Source organism: Canis lupus, chromosome 1, assembly GCF_003254725.2.
Source record: "Canis lupus dingo isolate Sandy chromosome 1, ASM325472v2, whole genome shotgun sequence".
In the NCBI taxonomy this organism is placed as follows: domain Eukaryota; kingdom Metazoa; phylum Chordata; class Mammalia; order Carnivora; family Canidae; genus Canis; species Canis lupus.
In genome coordinates, this window is record NC_064243.1 from 55,365,024 (window position 1) to 55,387,678 (window position 22,655).

At 47.4% G+C, this 22,655-nt stretch overlaps 1 long non-coding RNA gene across 1 annotated transcript; it reads right to left on the reverse strand.

Annotated features, from left to right (window-relative positions):
* Positions 1 to 5,318: 5,318 nt before the first annotated feature.
* On the reverse strand, positions 5,319 to 10,171 carry LOC112644440 (uncharacterized). Its single transcript, XR_003126389.3, has 5 exons — positions 9,814 to 10,171; positions 9,481 to 9,559; positions 8,397 to 8,596; positions 7,161 to 7,606; positions 5,319 to 6,767 (listed from the first exon to the last, which is right to left on the reverse strand). It is a non-coding gene; the product is annotated as an uncharacterized LOC112644440 (long non-coding RNA).
* Positions 10,172 to 22,655: the final 12,484 nt, after the last annotated feature.

Below are 22,655 nucleotides of genomic sequence, written 5' to 3' on the forward strand. Positions count from 1 at the left end.
CGGGGGCTTGGACGGCACATCCCAGCCTGGGGGCAGGGACCACCTGTCCCTGTCCCCCTGTGCTATCCACACGCTGCCTGGTGGGCTCTCCCCTCATCCCTTCTCATCTCAGCGACATTGTCCTGTAAGGTGCGGCCTGGCCTTCCACCTCATGGCACCTTCTCTGACTTGAACACAGTGACTTCCCCGTTCTACGCAGGGGCATCAGGAGGACCACGGAGACTAGAAATGGCTTGATTTAGAGATACCTATTTTCCCCAAACTATCTACTTACACAATGAAAGCAAATCATAATCAAACCTCATTAATTTAGAATTATAGGGGTAAGGTCCATATGATTTATTACAAATCTGATTTCTAAAATATTTTAAGAGAAGTACATTTTCATTTTTTGTAGATTCAATAGAGAATGTAAAGATACAAATGAATAAAAGTACAATGTTCTAGACTGAGAAATCTAAATTGTAAAACACCCTCACTACAAAAGACACTTCTGAACCAGGACACTGAGGACATTTGCTGACACTCCTTCATGCTGTTCTGCTTGGTGCTGTCTTGCTGGTGTTTTACTCTTGTCTAACAGGACTGAAGTCTCTAGAGCTGGGGAGTGTGTCTTATAGGACATGTAGGCTCAGTGGCTGCTATGGCCTGGATTGAGCACCCCAGAGTCACTGGCTGGAGCTCTAAATGCCACCCCCACCCCAACACCCCCATCCCTGCCATCCCACCATTATCCCCTCCCAGTATCCCATCCTCACCCTCACCCCTAACTCCCACCCTTACCATCCCACCCTCACCCCCATCAGTTGTTTCTTGGTTACCACGGAGGCCTCTACAGTTATCGCTTCAACCACGTTCTTTCTGTGTATATTGGGGTCTCGGGTTTTAGGTCTGGGTCATTACAATGCGATTTCTCTGGCATTTCCAGTAATGACATGCACTCACTTGACAACACCTTGTGTCTTCAGCTCTACTTCTAAACAAACGTTAAGTGCATTTTACAGTAAATTTAGTATATGGGAAAAAAATCCAATGAAAATGTAGCAAAAAATTCATTTGCATAACATACAAAAAATAGCAAAACAAGACAACCATCAGAAGGCAGCACCGTGGGGGTCGGGGAGGCCTCTGGGTCCTTTGTCCAGGTTTTCACCTGGGCTCTGAAGACAAAGGCATGCTCCCTCTCTGAAAATTCAGCAAGCTGACGTGTTTGGTGTCCTTCTCTGCAGGTACCTTACATTCCATGAAGAGCAAGAGCTGAAAAGCGGCGGCAGGACTGGGTGACAGGGCAGGAAGGTGAGCAGATGTCTGGGCACACGCAGTAGCTCAGCCTCCGGGCGCGGTGCAGGGACGGTACCCGGTGTGGGGCCCCTGTTCTTGTAGGAAGCCTCTGCTGCAGAAAACCCAGACCCCCATGAGGGACACAGGTGCTGTGGCCACCCTGCTACCTTCTTTTTTTTTTTAATTTTTATTTATTTATGATAGTCACAGAGAGAGAGAGAGAGGCAGAGACACAGGCAGAGGGAGAAGCAGGCTCCATGCACCGGGAGCCCGACGTGGGATTCGATCCCGGGTCTCCAGGATCGCGCCCTGGGCCAAAGGCAGGCGCCAAACCGCTGAGCCACCCAGGGATCCCCCTGCCACCTTCTTGCAGTAGTGACGCCTGGGGCCAGGACAGGGGCAAGCGGCCCCTCTAACACGGTTTCCGGTAGCACTCGGAGAATAAGCATCTGAGCCAGGACTGCATGTGTCAAGCCCATGGCACCTGCTGGCGCTAGCACGTCTGCCCCAACCTGCATTCAACTGCCTTCCTCCTCTGCGTGTGCCTTTAACTTCTGAGGCCCCCGACACAGCCAGTGTTTTCCAGAAAAAGGCATCTTAGCCCCAGGACTTGGTGTAGCCTTGGAAGGCACTGACTGTGGCCCTCATACAAGGACGGCACGACACCCAGGGACAGCTCTGTGCGGACCAGGTACAAGGACCACAGGGGAGGTGAAACCTGCCAGGGCCCCGGGGAGTTTATGGGGGACCACATTTCCACGTCTCCCCTCAGCTGGGATGTTTTATTTATTTTTTATTATTTATTTTTTTTATTGGAGTTCAATTTGCCAACATATAGCATAACACCCAGTGCTCATCCCGTCAAGTGCCCCCCTCAGTGCCCATCACCCAGTCACCCCCACCCCCCGCCCACCTCCCCTTCTGTCACCCCTTGTTTCTCAGAGTTAGGAGTCTCTCATGTTCTGTCTCCCTCTCTGATATTCCCCACTCATTTTCTCTCCTTTCCCCTTTATTCCCTTTCACTATTTTTTATATTCCCAGCTGGGATGTTTTAAAGCCCGGCGCCAAAGCCACCCTGTGAGAAAGATGGTCAATGAATCAGTGCCTAAAATCTCCCCGCTAGTCAAGTGTTAAAGCTAAATGTAGTTTTTCCAGTGTCTTTTTTTCTTTTTTCTTTTTTTCTTTCTTTTTTTCTTCTTTTTTTTTTTTTTAGTGTGGTCTACAGGTGATGTTTCTGCAGTGGTTTGGGGCTGAGTTCATAAGAGATGATCAGTGGTGTAGCCGGTCTACACACTCTTGTTGCTCTTTCGGGAACTGGGTCAGGGCCTGCAGCCTGTTCGCATCACTCCCTTTCATCCATGTCTGTCACGGATTTCTGGGGCCTCCGGGCACAGGTGTTTCTAAGCAACCACCTGGGAACACGACCTGCGGGGGACAGAGGGCTGCCCCGTGAAGATTCTGGAGCCCTAAGTGAAGCATATGGGGTAGCAGGTGCGTGAATCCGCACCTGGAGGGAACCGGCACTGCATCACCACCCTCACATTCGTGTTTTACTGCTTTTCCTTTTATGGCGATTAGCGAAAGTAGTTCCTGATAAGAACTTAAAATCCAAAGTCCACCTCGCTTTCAACGTCTTCAGATTTCAAAAGGGCAGTGCTGTTGAGGTTTGGTTCCAACTCCAGAAGACAGGTTCGGTGCTGGTGTCACCATCACGGTTCTGGGTTCTGGAGGCTTCCCTGGCCCAGGCAGTGGAACTCAGGATGGGACCATCTCCCCAGATTCACCCCTTCACCCCCTGTGTCCTCCCGCTGGCTACCTCCGATGAGTCCCGGATGTACACTGCAGTCCAGGGTCCTTGGTGGCACTTTCAAGGAGGCACTTCCTGTCATTCTCCACCGTGCACCCTTTCCACCTTCCCCACTGCACGTAGGAGGACGTGTCATTTCACGTTGATCGTGAAGGACTCTGCCCTTCATGTCCCTCATCGACATGGATGTTCCAGGAGGGTAGGAATTGGGTTTTCTCCACCAGGATGTAGTTTTCCCTAGCAAAAATCACATGCACTGCCTGACACAGTCGTCACTCACCAACATCTGCTGGTGGATGAACTGTACTTGCACATTAGTGCAGGGAGGGCAAAACCTGTCTACATCCTCCAGAGCCAAACCAGAGCGCAGCCCCTGCAGGCATCCACACTACGGCTCCTAAGAGCCTGATCCTGCAGATGCAGAGCACCTCCCCCTTAACTGGAGGATGCTCTCATGCATGTGGGGGGCCTGCCCTCAGCCCCAGCCACACTGAGAGGTGGCCCGTGGGGGCAGCTGTCATGGGCAGCCCTGTGATAGGAAAGGGGCCGAGACCCCACGGGGTCACATGCCTGAGGTCCCTCAGGGCAGCTGTACTGTTCCCTGCAACACTCAGTGAGTGGTGTTTATGCATGTGTTCACTCACGTTTATTGCCTTCACTATAATCCTAGTGCTAAACGGGCAGATAATTGTTCATGATTGGATGCAAGTGTAAGGATTCTCAAAGTCAGAGGATGGGCAGCTGGAGAGATGACAGACGAGAGAGAGATTGAGGGGTGGTGCCTGGCTCTAGGAGACATTCATCATCGTCATTTAGACAAGTGTTTAGTGCTGTGGGTACATTCACACGTCTGTCTGTTTTTGAGGGGGAAGAGAGGCAGGAAGAGGGAGGGCAGAGGGAAGAGAAGCAGCAGGACCAAACACCAGAGCAGATGCTCACGGGTCCTTCTTTCAAACAGGCAGTCACTCGGAGAGCTACAGCTGGACACTTCCAGGCCCAGGATGACGGGCCGGCCCCGTCGTTCAGAGACCGCTTCTGAAACAAACAACTGGAGCAAACTGCTTGTACGGCTCTCTCCAGTGCCTGAGTCCCTTCCCTGGGCCACTTCTGGTCACCAGCCACAGCCCTGGACACAGCCCTGGACGCAGCCCGCACTGACAGCCGGCTACCAGGTGCTTGTGTCTGCCCACTTCTCTGTGCCAGGACTGCTCAGATGCTTGGGATGCTCGCTGCACAGGTGCAGGGACAGCCCAGAGTGATGGGACACAGGGAAGGAGCAGTCAGGGCCCTGCCCCGACTCCATGCTCCCAGGGCCTGCAGCACAGACCTCAGTCAGGCCTTTCTTATCCCTGTTCCCCAGGTCACCTCTCCAGTTAGCCCCCTCCTTTCAGAGGGACCTGGGCAAGACCCCATGTAGCGCCAGTCCTCAGAGCCCCCAGGCCCACACTTCCTTATCTTCCACATGTGATGATCCCGTACGCTACTTACTGGAGGCTTGAACTCCCTTCCTGAGAGCATCACAGGCCTGTTTGAGGTCAGAAAGAAAGGAACAACCAGGACAAAGACGACCCAAGTCTGCGGCTGGTGCTCACACACCACGCAGCTACTCCGGCCAGACGTCAGCCGTGCAGCTTGCAGGAGCTGACCCTGGAGGCAGGTGGGGATGCCTGTCTGCATACCAGGTGCCCGTCTGAGCAGGGGCCTGCTGTGGCCCTCCCAGGGCAAAGGCAGCGGCTGAGCCCACCTGGCACAGCTCCCGAAACCTGTACATACACACCCACTGCAGTTCTTGCAGATGCACCAATGGGGGGGGACCTTCAGAACCAAGCTCAGGTGCCAGAGCCCCGTGTGGCACTCCTACCCAGTGAGCCCGAGCCAATCCAGGTTTGAACCCAGCCCAGCCCCGTGCACGTGACTGGCAGATGGAGGTCGGCGGGCTCCCATGAGCAGCACCCCGGGAGGATGCGGGCACTTCCAGGCACTGAGGGCCATGACCGCGAGCTCCATCCCGCAGATGTGTGCAACAGTCCAGCAATCCCAGGCAGGGGCAGGAATGAGTGCCTGCAGCGGGCAGGACAGATGCTCGGCACCTCCACTGTGTACCACGCAGGCTGCATCGGCCCGTCACACCTGCACCTACTGGCCCTGGACACAGGCCACCCGCCCCAGCCTGCTGACGGGCCCGGCCACGGGGACCCGCAGCAATGCCAGGAAATGCCTCCCAGGACAGTCCAGTGGCCTCCAGTGTCAGATCACTTTTATAGATGAGGTGGGGGGATCAGCTACAGAAAGGATGAGAAGGCCCCCCATCCCTCCTGCCTCCTTCCTCGGCCTGTCTCCTGGATCCTCCCTCCTGACCCTCTCTCTGTCCCTGCAACATCCCTGCTGCATCCCTGCCGTGCCTCCGCAGGCACTGGGGAAGGAACCAGGGCTGCAGCCACATCTCTGCCCCGCCGGGCTCCTTTTGTATCACCAGACGCCATTCAAAATGCTCTTTTGAGGGATTTTTAAAAAGTAAACCACGCCTAAGTCTACTCAAGGAAATGAAGCCACACGACAGTTGTTACAGTGCTGGCCCGGGGAGAAGGGGAAGGCAGGACAGCAAGGTGGCTGCCCTGTGTCACCTAGACATGACCGAGGTGCCCAGGTAGGTGACAGCTGCTCCCTCAAGGGTCCTGGGTCGGCCCGGAGCAGCCTCAGCCTGGGCAGCGGTGGGCCTGTGTGCAGGGACGGCCGCTGTCCTCTGGGTCCTTCCCACTCCTGGCTTGTCCCCTCAGCATTCTTCCTGCTGCTTCCCCCACTCCAAGGCTGAGGATGCTGCTGCTAAGGATGAGCAGCACCTGCCCACATTGGAAGCCCATGGGCCCATCGAGCCAGGGGCCCTCAGGCTCTGGTAGGAGCCAGCTAACGTCCGCTGGGGTGGAGATGTACATGGACATGGGCACACGGTCAGCGGGTGGTGCCCCTGGTGTCCCCGGTTCTCGAGCCAGAGAGGACAGTCCACGGCAAGCATGCACATTCCAGATCAGGGCATATCCGTTACCGAGGGGAACAGAAGACATGTTCCATAGTGGCCCTGTGGCGGTGCTGCCTGACACAGGGGAAGATGGTTAAGTTGCCCATTCTGGAAGGTTCCAGGAACTGCTGAGGGACCCAGACCCCACTGACTGAAACTCTAGAGGCAGGGCCTGGGTCTCCCACTGACTGCCACATGCTGGGGATACAATCACATGGGACGGTGTTCAGGGTTGGCTTGAGTGCAAAGCAATGGTTTGAACCCACACAGAACAGCCTGTGCCACTCGGCTTGGGACACCTCGCTGTCTGAAGAAGGGAGTGAGTGGAGTGAGTGACGCCGACTGTCGCTGCTCCCTCAGCAGGAGGACGGGGCGATGGGGGTGGAGCTGGGGTGGCAGACATGGACTCTGAGGTTTCCTAAGCTGTGCTGCTCCGTGACATTGACCTTGGTGAAGAAATTCTGGAATGTTCCTCAATGATAAGCCATGAAGTGTTTGCAGTCCTATAAACTAGAAAGAGCTTGGCATCACCACTGTGGCCTCATCTCACACTGCTCATGCGTTGCCTTGGTTTTCGGTGCAGGGCATCTGGGGCTGGATCTTCATGCCAGCCAAGAGCCACCAGGCCTGGCCAGCTGCACTGGCACTCCGTCCCCGAGCATCCTGTTGGTAAAGTGGTAACAGTGACAGAGCCTCGGGGCTGGCATCAGAGGTCTTGACGCCCAACGGGAGAAACATAAAGGTGGTTTGTGAAGTGCCAAGTATTGAGCACTGGGTCTTCCCCCCCACCCCCCCCCCACCCCCCGCCCAGTACAAAGCTGTAGAAGAATGTGGGTTTGACTAGTAAGCAAAATGATCATATTGATTGCTGAAAAGGGAAAAACCTTTGGGGAGTAAATGAAACTTCCACAGGTTGAGTGATTTTTAACACCCAGGTGAAGTAGAACTCAAACCTAGTTTGTGCTCAAACCGCAATGTTTGTGCTCTGATGTGAACCTGTTTGTGTAAGCCGTCGGGAGGGAGTGTGCAGTTGGGGCACAATTATTCCATGTCTACCTGTGTCAGCGTGTGAGTTTGCTCTGGAAGGACATGGCTCCACTGAGTAACTGGGCTTCCTTCATCTTTGGAGTGTGACACCTCGAGCCCTGCTCCATGCCCTAGGGGTGACCTTAGCTCTGAGGAAGCTTCCGTATGTGATGGGCTTGAGGATGTCCCAGTCGTTCAGAGGGGACACATCAGGACAGTGACGTCTCCCGGAGCTGACACAGGCCAGCACGTCCTGACACCATCCAGCAGCTCAGCAAAGTGGTTGAGAACAGGTGCTGTTTCTCCAGCCGGCGGCCTGGTCCCCCTCATAAGCTCTCGGAGCCTTATGGACCGCGACCCTGGCCACACTGCTGCCAACACGGTGTCTCCTCCTTAACATGGCCAGGTGTCTTCCTCTGCTTCAGGGGAAGGCTCCCAGCCATGCAGGGAGTAGTGACACAGGGAGCGGCAGTGGGCTAGGGAGGGAAAAAGAGGTAGTAGCTCAAACAGGCCAGGCCAGCGCTGTGCAGCTCATCAACGCTCACCTTCCAGTATTGATTAGATGCCCAAAGTATGCCTAGCACCACACAAGGGGCCATGAGGACTGAGCCAAGGAGGTGTGGGCACGGGTATGGAAACATTTATATTACAGACCAGAAATAAGCCACCCAGAAATGGGAGCAAGAAAAATCAGAGCAGAGGAGACAGTGAGGGGACAGCCAGACAACAGCCTGCAGGGACGGCAGGGCTTCCACTGCATGGTGCCCACTGGAGGCTCCCAACGTTGGGTTCCACGCTTGGACCTACTATTCCCCGGAGGCAGGAGTACTGAGGTTTGGGACATTTGTTTCCAGCACATTAGCCTATGTTATTTACAGTAACAAACTGAACCAAGCCAGACATTCTTCAAGTTGGCCTCGTTGTTCAACCCAGCTTGTAGCTGAAGGAACATTCTAGTGCATTCCAAAACAAAATCAGTTTTTACAGAGGGGGGTCGGGTAGGCCAGGCACCGCCAGCCAGTGGGCACGATGCCTCCTGCAACCTCTGCAAACCCGTTGTTCCTCTAACTCTGTCCTGACCCTTTACTTGGTTGACATTATTGGAGAGTGAAGAGTTTCATAGAATTTATTTTTCTAAATGATGGAAATTTACTCCTTACTTAAAGGTTAATATTTTTAAAACCATTTGAAATGGTTTGTAATATGTGAGACTTTGCGTTCTTAAGCAGATGACAGCTTACCCTTTGTGTGTGTGCGATTCTGTACCTTTGTTAAGACAGGAAGTTTGGGGATCGTCATGTCCCCCCGAGCTCCTGGTCTGAGAGAAGGCTGGGAGCCTTCCCCTGAAGCAGGGGCTCCAGTTCCCATTACTGGAACCTTTTGTGGGTTTGCTTTCTGGAGTCTCTTTGTCTTCCTCACGCTTCTTGCTGTGTTTTCCTTTAAGATTTCAAACCTTATCTTGTGGACTATGAAACACAAGGGTGAGTAATGACAGAAAGTGAAAACAACTTCAGGACAGGGACGAGAGCCAGGGGAAGGGCAGACTGGGAACGCCAGGGCCGCGGCCACCATGCTGTCGGCCCCAAAGGGGTCCGCACCCAGCCAGCCCTGCCCCGGCTCTGCACCCAGGCCCCCCAGCTCTGCACCCAGGCCACCACCTGCCCCAGCTCTACACTCAGGATCCCCAGTTCCGTGCCCAGCCGCCTCCTGCCCAGGCTCTGCCCTCAGGCTCCTGAGCTCTGATATCGGGCCCCTCAGCTCCATACCCAGCCCCCTCCAGCTCTGCACTCAGGCCACCCCACATCCTAGCTCTGTTACCAGGCCCCCTGAGTCTGTGCCCACTCCTACCCAGCTCAGCACCTAGGCCTCCTAGGCTCTGCACCCAGTCCTACTCAGCTCAGTACCCAGGCCCCTGGGCTCTGTACCCAGGACCCCCAGCTCCCGGCTCAGCACCAAGGCCTTCTAGGCTCTGCATTCAGGCCTACCCAACTCAGCACCCAGGCTCCTGGGCTCTGCCCAGGCCCCTCAGGTCCTGGCTCGGCACCCAGGCCCCTGGGCTCTGCACCCAGGCCCCTGGCTCCACACTGTGGCTCCAGGCTCTGCATTGAGGCTCCCAGCGGCCATGGCAACAAGGGGAAGCAGAGCAGTGCCCTGGTACACCAGGCCTCCTCGCCCTGGCTCTCCTCTCCCCTGACCGGCTCCGTCCCCAACACCAGCATGTTTCGTCCCTCCCACTCTGCGTTCCCGGCTCTGCCGCCGTCACCAGCAAACCTCCTGACAGAGACATGACCCTTCCTGTTTCTACTTCCTCCCTTTCATTCACGTTTCGGAAAGCTGACATGTGACTCACCATCCCCCCGCCAGGAGACTCTTGCTTCCTGACAGATGAGCACAGCCGATGGCGCTGCCTGGCCTCCTTCCTCTCATCCCTGAAAGGTGTCTGGACTGTCTTCTCCGTCTCTGCCACCGTCCTCTGCAGGCTTCTCTTCTCCCACCCGCCCACGTCCCTACACGGGCCGTCGCTCCCCGCTGCCAGGTGGACACTCCCGGAGGCCTGCGCCGCCCACGGCAGGGGGCTGCTCCCGTCAGGCGAAGGGCCGCCTCTGCTTGGGTCACGGCATCTCCCACCTGCTCCCAGTCACTGGGGTCCCCACTGAAAAGGAGGCACACCCGGGGCTCGAACCTAAGAGCCTTACGGGGGACGATTCCACGGTGTGAGCTGGGTTAGTGGCCCCGAAAGCAGGGTGAGGTGTTGCGGGACTGTTTGATGAGCTTCCTCTGTGGAGAGCGTGTGGATCGGCGGCCCTCGGGGCTCCAGGGCCTGGGCGCCTCGTCGGGCTGAGGCCCCTGCTCCCGAGGTGAGAGGCAGCCGCCTGGGGCTGCGCCTGTGCCCAAGCCCTGGGAGCAACACCTGAGACAGGTGAACTGCGCGGTGTGTGAGCCACGCTCAACCAAGCTCCTGTGGACGCCTAGGAACCGAGTGCTGGAGGGAGCCCCAGCCACAGACCTGGGCCGCGGCCATGGGCCTGACAGAAGCGGACACACACTCGCTACCTCCCTACCCCGGACCTCTTCCCTCACCCGGGGGTCCCTACCCCCGACCCCTTCCCTCACCCGGGGGTCCCTACCCCCGACCCCTTCCCTCACCCGGGGGTCCCTACCCCCGACCCCTTCCCTCACCCGGGGGTCCTTACCCCCGACCCCTTCCCTCACCCGGGGGTCCCTACCCCCGACCCCTTCCCTCACCCGGGGGTCCCTACCCCCGACCCCTTCCCTCACCCGGGGGTCCTTACCCCCGACCCCTTCCCTCACCCGGGGGTCCCTACCCCCGACCCCTTCCCTCACCCGGGGGTCCCTACCCCCGACCCCTTCCCTCACCCGGGGGTCCCTACCCCCGACCCCTTCCCTCACCCGGGGGTCCTTACCCCCGACCTCTTCCCTCACCCGGGGGTCCCTACCCCCGACCCCTTCCCTCACCCGGGGGTCCCTACCCCCGACCCCTTCCCTCACCCGGGGGTCCCTACCCCCGACCCCTTCCCTCACCCGGGGGTCCCTACCCCCGACCCCTTCCCTCACCCGGGGGTCCTTACCCCCGACCTCTTCCCTCACCCGGGGGTCCTTATCCCTGACCTCTTCCCTCACCTGGGAGTCCTTACCCCGACTTCTCCCCTCACCGGCTTCGGGTGGGCCCCCCAATGTCAATCCAGTCCTTAACTGGCCGCCACAACCAGCCTGCTCCTTGCCGGCAGATTGAGGAGGAAACCAGGGACATGCTGTGGCTGCTCCTCCCTGCAGTCCTGCCCCGAAACGTGAAGTCCTCAGGCCCTGGCCCCTGGAAGGGGGACCCCATGTTTCAAGAGCAGCAGAGACCCTGTGGTCTCTCTTCCTCTGGACACTTGCTCAGCAACAAAAGGAAAATCAATTAAGGGAAGGAAAAAAATAAGCAGAGCTCCTTAAACATGGCCTTCCCCTGCTTCAACACATCACCCAGCGAACCCAGAGCTGCGTGTGAAGTTAGGAAGGTGTGTGGGGTCAGAAGAGGGGGCAGAAAGCAAAGCTCCAGCGGCTGCCACATGCTGTCCTTCTGCTTGATTTTGACGCAATTGTTAGGGAGCAGAGTTACAGGTGAGGACAGCATCAGAGGTGTGGACAAAACAACCGGGTAACTGGCCCAAGTCGAGGAACGTGTCCTGCAGAGCTTCCCACACCAGCACCTGAAGCATTTGGAAAGGAAGCAACGTTCATACAGGATCTCAGCTCAGGGCAGGTGGGTAAGCCATCCCAGTCCGCCTCCAGCAGGCACTTCTCATCTGTTTCGGCTAGGCAGCACAGGAAACCATTCCTCTTAGCTAACAAACATGCTTTACATTTTGTGTTCCTATGGTTTAATCCCCAGCAACAAACCGTAACCATCATAAATGTAAACAGGTACAGGAGCAGCGGGTTTTGTTGGGGAAATCCATCACACAGAGAAACTCAAATCTTCACCAACAGAACAGACTGCAAATCACACCCAAGGACACATCTTCTGGGAGCAGGGCTTATAAGAACATTTCCAGAAACACACTATAAAGCCATGTTTCAGTGAAACTGAATATTAAGGAGAGTGTGGTGGTTTGGATGCTTTCCTTAAACAGAAGTTACAATAAAATGTTTTGACAAAGAAGAAGTGCTATGGTTTAATATCTCATTATTTCCCTTTGAAATTTCTACAAGAAGCTCTGGTAAGAATTTTTAAACACTGTAAACTCTTGTAGGAGTAGTAACGTTACCACGCGTGATCAATATCTGATATTGGCAGACGTCCAATATGTGAGGAAGAGAATATAAAAATTAAAGGGATTCTGCTCTTTCTTCAAATAAGAACTGGAAACATAAGAGAATATAACAGTATTTGCCAGCCTCAGGGTAGAATTTGTTATTGAAAAATAATGCATCATCGTTACTACTGTGTCATAGCTCCATAAATCAGCTCGCTGATTTGTATCTCTCTGTGAGAATGGTATTTATTTCATCTTCTCTTCATTATCCGGTCATAGTCTTCTATTTCCTGCAAACTATAATCAGAAAACATCATAAGGGGGACACCTGGGTGGCACAGTCCGTTAAGCATCTGACTCTTGGTTTTGGCTCAGGTCGTGACTTCAGGGTCATGAGATTGAGCCCCACGTCAGGTTCCATGTTCAGTGTAGAGTCTGCTTGAGATTCTCTCTCTGCCCCTTCCCCCTACTCATGCGCTCTCTTCCTGTCTTTCTCTCTCAAATAAATAAATCTTTAAAAAAAAGAAAACATAGTAAGACGGAATGATGAGCAATAGACATTCTTTGGTAGCATCTTTTTTCTTAAAAACGTTTGCTATACTGTACAGTGTGCCTTTGATGGATAAGATTTTAAATATTCACTAATGCCAAATACTGTAGCAACCTACACAAAAGTGTAAGTTTTAGTCTATCATTTAGAAGTATCTAACTAGTTCACTTGAAAAGAGAAAAATGCAGAAATCTGTATTTACTTTTCATCTGGCTGTTTGTCCCATAGATATCTTCAGAATGTGCTCTTTAGATATAAGAACCAACTGAAACCTAATAAAAAAGTAATGATTGATTGGTTGACAAATATTTACAATTTATAGAAGTCGATGTCAGGAGGGAAGCATACTTTTGAGAGGCTAGCATTTGCTAAGGTGATCTAGCACCTCCTCCAAACTTTACAACAATGACCATGGGAAGCATGTGGGGAGCTCACCCTTTCTTGCAAGTAACAGGTTAGCCTGCCACGGTGTCCGAAGATGCTGGCAGAAGACAAAGCCTCCTGGCTCAGAGACAAAGGGCTCTGCTGCTCCCAGCAAAGCAGGCAACAGGCGTTTCACATCCATCACTACCCCCTGGGGTGCTATGGGATCTTGGGAGACGCTGCACAGGCAGTGGGTCGGTGCCGCTACTGACAGCTAGCTCCATGCCTAGGAATTCTGTCTTTTATAACCTACTCTTTGCCCCACAGGAGACATTATCTTTATTGCACAGGATAGTGAAAAAATCTGTCCCTTGCAGATAAGAGACAACACTCTCTGTCTCCCAAGGCTGTTTGCTCTATCACCACCCTGGGCAAGGTAGTTGTAACAAAGCACGCAGAAAACCAGAGGCCCATGGAGCTTTGCCTCCCAACAGTGGACAGTATAATTCCATTTATCACAGATTCGTAAATTCACCACTTGAAATGGCTACGGACTTGCTCAAGGTCATAGAGCTTATCAAGCTGATGAATCAGGATTCACATCTAGGTGGGTCTGATTCTAAGCTAATCTCTTTATCATACAGCTGGATAGCATTCTTCCCACCTGAGAGCAGAGTTAACCAATATATAAAAGGCATTATTACCAAAACTCTGAATTTACCATGCTTATATCTGGAATGTTTAACATTTCAATGACAGGTCTATTATTGTCAATCCTTTTAACTGTGCCTAGCATTATCATCCTGCATTTTTCAAAAGTAGAACACAAAGGTAGAAGTAAACCAGCAGTAGAATCAGCATTTTTGCATGTTTAAGGGACATCCTTAGAGGGTTCATTCCCAGCTCTGGGATGCAAGGAAAGCAGGAACCACCTCTGTCCCCTTGATAGACCACCTCTTTGGACCATGTGACTTTTAACGCCGCAGTGGGTGGCACCTGAATTTGGGCTCACTGTACAGTTTTCTTTCTTGTAAAGCCAATAATACTATATGAATAAATTTTGATAATTTGGTAATATAACCTAAAAATTAATCCAGTTAATTTTAATTTTAACTGGATTAATTTTTATAATTAATAAGGCTTATAAGTCACTGTTATAAATTGATGGATTTATAAGTCAAATTTTATGTCATTGTGATATGTGCATTTCTACAGGATTTTTTTTAAAAACCAGGAAACTTTTTTTTAAAGTTGTATATAAACTTAAAAGAACTATAGCTTATTTTTAGACATGACAAAAGATTTTACACGGTTGAAATGCATGGTTTTATTCCCAGTGTTGATTACTCTGATTTACTTCTACAATGTTTATGCTGTACACGCCCATTTTTTTCAAAAAAGAAGCAAAGCTGCCAAAATTAAATGTCTTAAAAGGGATCAGAAAGAAAAATGTAGACAGAGTTTTCCTGAGTCCAACCACCTCAAGAAGTGAAAACCACAACAGGAAACCACTCTGACCAAGCACACGACATTTGCTATATATATAACGTGATCTGGGTTGCAGATAAGTAGAATCTTTTTCCTCTAACTTTATTGAGGTATAATTAACATACAATGAACCACACATATCCATTTAATTCTTTTTTTCTCCCCTCCCAGATATATGCTTTGTAAATACTTCCTTCCAGATTTCAGTTGAATAAAACTCAAACATAAATGTTTCCAAATTAAATCTTCCTAAATTAGCTGTGTAGTTTTACATTCTTAATTTGTATAGAAAATCAAGATAAGAAAAAAGAAAACAAGATATGCTATATTCTACTTTTAACTAACTTTTGAATTTAATAATCATATATGACAAAAATAACTTACCTGATTTTAAAAATTATATTTAACAATCCAGGAATAACTTTTTATTGACTAAGAGTATATTTTGGAAATATTTATTGTACAACATTATCCTTGACTTTTTCCTTTCAGCCAGATGAACTAAGATGAGAATGCTTTAATCTATAAAATTCATTATAATTAGTGTGGAGGCCAAGAAAAATTAAGGCCATCCTACCTAAGTTTAGCATTAGCACAAGTACAGCCATCTTAGGCCCCTGTGAATAAGACCTGACCTTTATGGGAAAAACTGCAGAATGTCCTCAATGTCCTCGGCAGGTAATCCCATATCAGAAAGACAACAGAGCCCACGCCCATGGTAGAAAGTCTCATATTAGAATGAGAGAACAGAGCTCAATGCCCTTGAAAGCCCACATCAGAATGTAAACAGAACTTGGAGAAATTCTTCCACCCCTTCTGAAAATCCCCTAGACCAGCCTATAAAAAACCCAGCTGTAACCCACTTCAGGGTCCAAGTCCCTGCTCCGTTGTGTCGGGTACACTTGGACCCAAGCTCGAGCTTGTAAATAAACCCTCGTGCACTTGCATCCGTGTGGGCTCCTTGGTGGTTTCTCGGATTCGCAATCTTGGGCACAACATTAGCACCGTTTTAAGCATATAAGGTAGTGATAACTAAGTCTACGTTGTGCAATAGTAATGGTTATATTTTGATCATACAGAACTTGTGTGCTAATTTTTTTCATTTAGAAAAAAAGTTGTTCTACAACAGACAAACCTTGAAAATATTATATTAAGTGAAAGAAGCAATCACAAAAGGCCACATATTGTGTGATTCTTTTTATGTGAAATGTCAGAATGAGCATAGAAGTAGAAACAGAAAGATGATTGGTTAACCAGGGCTGCAAGGTTTGGGGCAAACTGGGGAGTGACACCTAATAGGTACAAAGTTCCTTCTCGGGGTGAAGAAAATGTTCTGAAATTAAAGAGGGTGATGATTGCACGACTCAGAATATACTAAAAACCACTGGCTGTACACCTTGAAAGGTGAATTTTATGGTAAGTGAATTATCTCAACAAAGCTGTTACTAGAAAAAGCTGTTGAACTTCTGCAGGAGTATGGGTACATATGGACAGCCCACTGTCCACTTAGAGCGCTCAACCAGACACCTGCCTTTCCTATAATTTCATGGCTCTCACATGCCAATCAATAAAACCAAGACTTGGCCCTTTGAAAAGATTAATGAACTGAAAAACCTCTAGGCACAAATAATCTATATCAGGAATGAAGTGAGAGACATCACTATAGGTCTCATACATATTGTAGCCGTTTTAAAATGATATCCTGAACAGCTTCATGCAAATAAATTTGAAAATTTAGATGAATTGAATGTAATTTCAGAAAAATGAAGCTTGCCAATGCTGACACAAGAAGAAATGGAAAATTCAAGTAGTTCTATAACATTAGAGGAACTGTAGCTATATTTAACCCTCCTCACCACCCCCCAAAACAAAATCTCTAGGCCCAAGTAAATCCTATCAGATTCTTGGGGGATTGGGAAAATCAGAGAAGAGATGAAGGGGAAAACTCCCAATAATTTTTCTGAAACTGGCATAACTTTGACATCAAAATCTAACAAGGACAATATAAGGGACAAAATGATAGGCTGATCTTCCTCATGCATATGTATTAATATTTACATATAAAATATTAGCAAAGCAAATATATCAATGTATAAAAAGGATAACACATCACAAAATTTAGGGCTCACTCCTGAGAATAGCATAGTAATAATATTTTTTAAGAAGAAAATTATATGATTATAGAATTAATAAAGAAAAGGCATCTGAAAGAACTTAAATCCATTTATGATTTAAAAAGAAAAGCTCTTAGAATGGGACACCTGGGTGGCTCAGTTGGTTAATTGTTTGCCTTTGGCTCAGGTCATGATCCCAGGGTCCTGGGATCAAGCCCTGTATCAGGTACCTTGCTCAATGGGTAGCCTGCTTCTCCCTCTCTACCAGTTGCAGTCTCTCTTTCTCTCTCTCAAATAAACAAAATCTAAAAAAATAAAATAAAATACCCCTCACCATAATAAAGGAGTACCACTCCATTCCTGGTTGCTAAGAGCTTTTTTTTTTTTTTTAAGTAGAAATAGAGCAGAATATCAATATTATGACAAATATTATATGACAAATATTATATTATATAATTATGACAAATTAATAATGAAATGTTGAAACCTTTCAATCTGAGATAAGAAAGTAAACAAGTTTTTGATATCACCACCTTTATTCAGCACAGTCAATTCAATACAGATATAAGGGCTGGAAAAGTAATAAAGTTGTCATGATATGCAAATGATATGACTGTGCATGTAGAAACCAAAATTATTAGCAGGGATAACTGAGTTTAGCAATGGTGTTAAACACAAAGTAACTATTTTATAATCAATTATGTATCTATGCAATAGCAATAAACAGTTGGAAAATAAAACGTTACATATACACCATTTACAGTAGCATAAAAAGTCAAATATTTAAGATTAAATCTAAAAAGAAGATTCACAAGGGCTACACAAGAGAAAACTGTATTAAGAAAAATTAAAGATGGTTGGGAGGATATACCATGTACATGGATTAGAAATGTTTTGTTACAAATATATCAATTCTTCCCCAAATTGGTCTATAAATCCAACGCCGTGCTAATAAAAATCTCAACTGCATTTTTTTGTGGTAATTGACAATCTGATTATAAAATCTACATGTAGACACAAAGGATCAAGTAAAGCCAAGATGATCTTTAAATAAAAAGAACACAGTGGGGGATGTCTGGGTGGCTCAGCAGTTAAGCATCTGCCTTCGGTCCAGGGCATGATCCTGGAGTCCTGGGATTGAGTCCCACAACGGGCTCCCTGCATGGAGCTTGCTTCTCCCTCTGCCTATGTCTCGGCCTCTCTCTATCTCTGTGTCTCTCATGAATAAATAAATAAAATCTTAAAAAAAAAAACAAACAACCATGGAAGAGCTTAGTCTACCAGATATCAACATTTATTATAAAGAGAGAACCTCTATAGTCGAGGAATGGAGACAACTTCCCAGATGAGACATAAAAGGGAAGGGGCATACAGTAGGCTATCTTAAAGTTGAAAATAACTCAAAAGTTAAGCATAAAAGATGCTACTAAGAGAGTGGAAAGGCACACTGCAGAGCAGCAGAGTGGTCACATACCAGATAGAAAATTTATACCCAGGACATGTTACCAGTTCCCACAAACCAATCAAGAAAAGACATATGACAGAACAGAAAAATAAGCAAAAGACTTCAAGAGGCACTTCACAAAATAGGATATCCAAATGGTCCATATAGGTGTGAAAACATGGTCATTCTCATAAAAACAAAAATTAAAATAATGAAATATTGCCACACGGACACCAGAATGGCTACAGATGGACCAAACCTCCCAAAGGCCTATTCCTGTGCTGGTGGGGCATGCAGTGATCCAGGCATGGGCAATGTGTGCTCATGTGCCTTCTACCCTAGTCACGGTGCACAGCAGCACACACCCAGCCCATGTGCTTCCTCATGGTGCCCAGAAAGACTCCTACAACACTGTTCAGAGCCGTGCCATTTTCAATGGCCCAGAGTCGCCAATCATGGAAATGCTTGCTAACCATGGAAATTACTGCACAATCCTACCATGATATTGTGTCCAGCAATTAATACGGAAAAGCCACCACACACAACTAAATTGATAAATCCTGACACCCCCCTCACACACACACACACACACACACACACGCTTTGATTCTGTTTTTACACACTTCAGGAACATGACAAATTAACCTGTGATATTAGGTATCAGGAAAGTGTTGAATGTTGACAAGGAATGAAAGGGACTCACTGAGAAGAGACCTAAGTGGGGCCGCTGGGGTGTTAAGAATATTGTTTTATTTTTATGAACTGCTATGTTTGTGTTGCATTAAGCCATACACTTAAATGACTTAAACATAAAAGTAACAAACACCAGTAGGGTCCTATATTCAGAGAAACAATGATGTAGCAACAAGAGGTCAAAGAGAATATTTCCTAGCACAGTGGTTGATCTGGCTTCTTGGGAAGGAAGCGACAGGGAAACAGAGGGTACAAACCGGGATTTCCAATGCTGTTGTACCATCTTCTCACCTGAAGGCAGAATGCCCAGGTAAGTGTGGTCTGGGCTTTCACTTCTATGTGGTCAAATTCCTGCCCCGTGCTCCATGCGCTCCTCCCAGGACACTAATAATCCATCACTGTGCTTTTCCCCAACATACATGGAACTGATACACAGCTATGGTCTATTTCAATCTAAGTAAATGCAGTTGTAAACTAAACAATAGTAATTCAGCTGTTGCCCCTACCTGTCTCCTCAGGGCCCTAGTCTGGGGTTGATTCTTGACTAATACCTTGTTTATAAAATCCTACAAATATGTTGGGGCTTCTCATATAGGTATGTTGCTGGATCTTTCAGAATGAGTTCTGATTACAAATACAAATAATTACAAATAATTACAAATACCTTATTGAATTCTTGGATCGCCAGTTGAAAACCATGAGAATCTCATTTTGGACTAAAACACTTACTTCTGGGCTAATTATCATTGCCCTCCCAGAAAAGCTGTGAAGTCTGACATCTTTTTGTTTTCAACAAGGCAAGTGCAGTGAAATCAAGTCTTAGCTGAGGAGAAGTAGACACTTACTCTTTTTTTACTTCTATAACTTTATCCCTGCTTATTAGCTAATACTGTATACATCCAGGCTTTATAATTAGCATTTTGTCGTGTGTCTCCTCTCATTTTTTTTCAACCATTTAAAAACAAAAGGCAGGCTGGATCTGGCCCACAGGCCATAGTTCGCTGATCCCTGGCTTAAAATATTAACCTTTGTTCATATTAATCCATAGTCTACATGACCTTGGAAATAAAGGTCACTTGTGAAAATGTGGATTTATGGTGTAGAAAATCATACAAGACTAGAATTGTTTAGAATGTGCCTTTTTAAAGATGGAACTCACCCTGCTTTGCCACTTCATATAAATCACATTATTAAACTAAAAAAAAAGTAATAACATTTTGTCATTAGCTTTGAATTATCAGCTCTTCATGAATTTTTATATTTAAAGAAATAGTTTTTGGCTAGAACATAATTATCTCACTCAAAATTGGGCATTATCTGTTACTTTGCTATGTATACTCTGGACTACAGATCCTTTAAAGATTTTATTTTTTACTCTATTGCCAGTTGACTATATTCATAAATTGAAATTCAAACTATAGTCTTGTCTTCCTTACTTAATGACTGTGGAAAAATAAGTTAAAAATTCCTCCTTGAAAAAAATCCTATTATTGAACCAAAAGGGTCAATTTCTGGCCTCCCAATCCAAATGGAACTATAAAATCATAGAAAATTCTCCCAAAAGTCGCTGCTGAGATTAATGTTTTAAAAGATGCTAATGATGTCTTAAGTTTCTCATGGAAATTGCAACCATGAATTATTGAAATTACATAGTACCTAATAATCTTTTGCTAATAATGTATTTCTAACCACATTAAGGCTTTATGCTACCCTAGTGAAAGCGTCATGGTTTCAGTACCTATTAATACGTAATTATTTTAAAGAATTTAGTATCTAAACAACAAAATGCTCTCAGCTAGTCTACAATGTAAGTTATTCTATAACAACAGTAAATTTATTCATTTCATCCTTAATACTTATGCAAATTTGCATTGCACAAATAAACCCCCTGAAATAAAAAATTGTCATATATTTCAAAATACTCAGGTCAAAGGTAATTAGAGACATATTTGAATAACAAAAAAAATTTATTCTATTATTTTTTACTTGTTGATAATTATTTTTAAATAGACTTGTCTTGTGAAAATTCCACCTAAAATTTGTTTTAGAAAGACAAGAATATTACTACATAATAATTTAAGTTATTTAATTATACAGTTATGTTTTGCCTTGTTAAGTACCTGAAAAAGAAATATGTATCTCTGCCTTACTTTAAAAGATATTGGGGGCATCCCGCTGGCTCAGACAGTGGACCATCCATGCAACTCTTGATCTCAAGATTATGAGTTCAAGCTCATGTCGAGCATAGAGATTACTTAAAAATAAAAATCTTAAAAAATATTTTAAAAATGAGATTATACTTTGGTGAAAACATTAGACAGAGAAATTTGTGTTGTATTGTAATTGCCCTACAAATAGCAGAAAAAAATAAATCTTATTCTCTGAAATTCAGGTTTGTGCATTTGCAATACAAGGGAGAGAAAGACAGGTCTCATTAAATGCTGAATATCGCAGGAATGCAGCTTGCTTATCTTTCAGAATCCTGAGCATCCTACCGAATACTTAGGTAAGAAAACTGGATTTTAGAAGGATACTTGGCCACGAATGGCCAATGACAGTGTGACATTCAATATCAGGTCTATGTTGCCCTAAGTCTATGTTTTTCCATCATCCTGGGGTGTGATTGCAGAGGGACTAGGAGCCATGGGGGTCCAGCAGGAGTGCTCCTCCAGCTGCTGATAGTGGGGAACATTTCAGTGGTGGAGGAAGTTGTCCCATGGTAGTAAGCAGCCCCCACTTTTCAGTGCTAAATTCCACCCACCGTGGGACCCACTGATCCTGCAGAGGTGGTTGTGGCTGAGACTGGGCTGCTTCACTTTATGCCCACCCCTTCCTCGTTCCCACTCAGACTTCCAGGCACTGTGACAAGGGAAACCAGGGCTGTTTGGGCACTCACTGGCTCTTAGATGCTTCCATCCAGAAGTGACACACTGCTTCTGCACCATTTCATTAACCTAAATAAGCTGCATGGCCACGCCTGACGTCACAGGGGTGGAAGGTGAAATTCTGTGTGCTTAGTACCAGTAAATAGCATGAACGTCTAGGGAGATGGTGAGGATTTCAACCGGTGGATATGAGAGGGGATATTCCCACTGGAGGGAAGATGTGAGCAAAACTGGGGAGGCTGGGAAGCAGAAGCAAGTTTGTAAGATGGAGAGAGGAACAATTTGTCTGGAATTTACCTGTGAAATCACAGGAAACGAAGCTAACAAAACGAGCAGGGCTGGGCTGACTGCATGTGAGGGTGATCTAGGGTGAATGCAGCTACAACACGATTGCTATAGTGTGTTAGGAAGATGGGATGGGATAGTGCAGCAAAAACACAGGAGGGCACTGGGGGTACACACAACAGCCAGGGTTAGGGACCAGTGGGAGATGCAAAGTGGAAAGGAGGGAGTTAGGGAGAACCCTAAGATCAGAGTGACAAGCCCTTGAGTGGGGTGTTGGAGAAGGCGGCGGGGGGTGGGTTGGGGGGTGGTAGTCCGGGAAAGAGGGGAAAGGAGGAGATTGGCAGCAAGACACCCTGGAGTCTTGGAGATGGAAACAACCAGAAAGGTGGCTAAGTGATTTGGGAAGGATAGATGAGCACTTGTTTTCTCCCACATATAGAACTACAGTTTAAAAATTCACAGTACGTAATGTACCACAGTCATTACAGACATTGCATTGAGATAAAAACAATTATAATAACACACAGCCAAAATAACAACCACCCAGTCAGATATTTATTACGGCATTCTATTGCTTAAAACCATCCCAGGGCTTTAGAGGCTTACTGCAGTGTTCTGAACAAATGGAATTTCTAATGTAGTATCTTTAAATAATTAAAAATATGCATAAAAAGTTAAAATTTTGCAATTTTTCTTTTTTCCACATCCATAAGCATGAATACTTCTGTGCTGTTTCACTCACTTTCAAGTCTATTAAAAAAAAAAAAAAAACAACAAACTTTTCTACCTTTTTAACTCCTATGGTGCCAATGTTCAAATTAGAATGAAAACATCTCTATAGCCATGGACTCTAGGCTTTAGGTTAATTTGAACTGTGTCACAGCTCTGTACGGTGGACAGGCAGGTAATCACCACCATGGTGTCTGTTTTTGGCCAGAGGAAA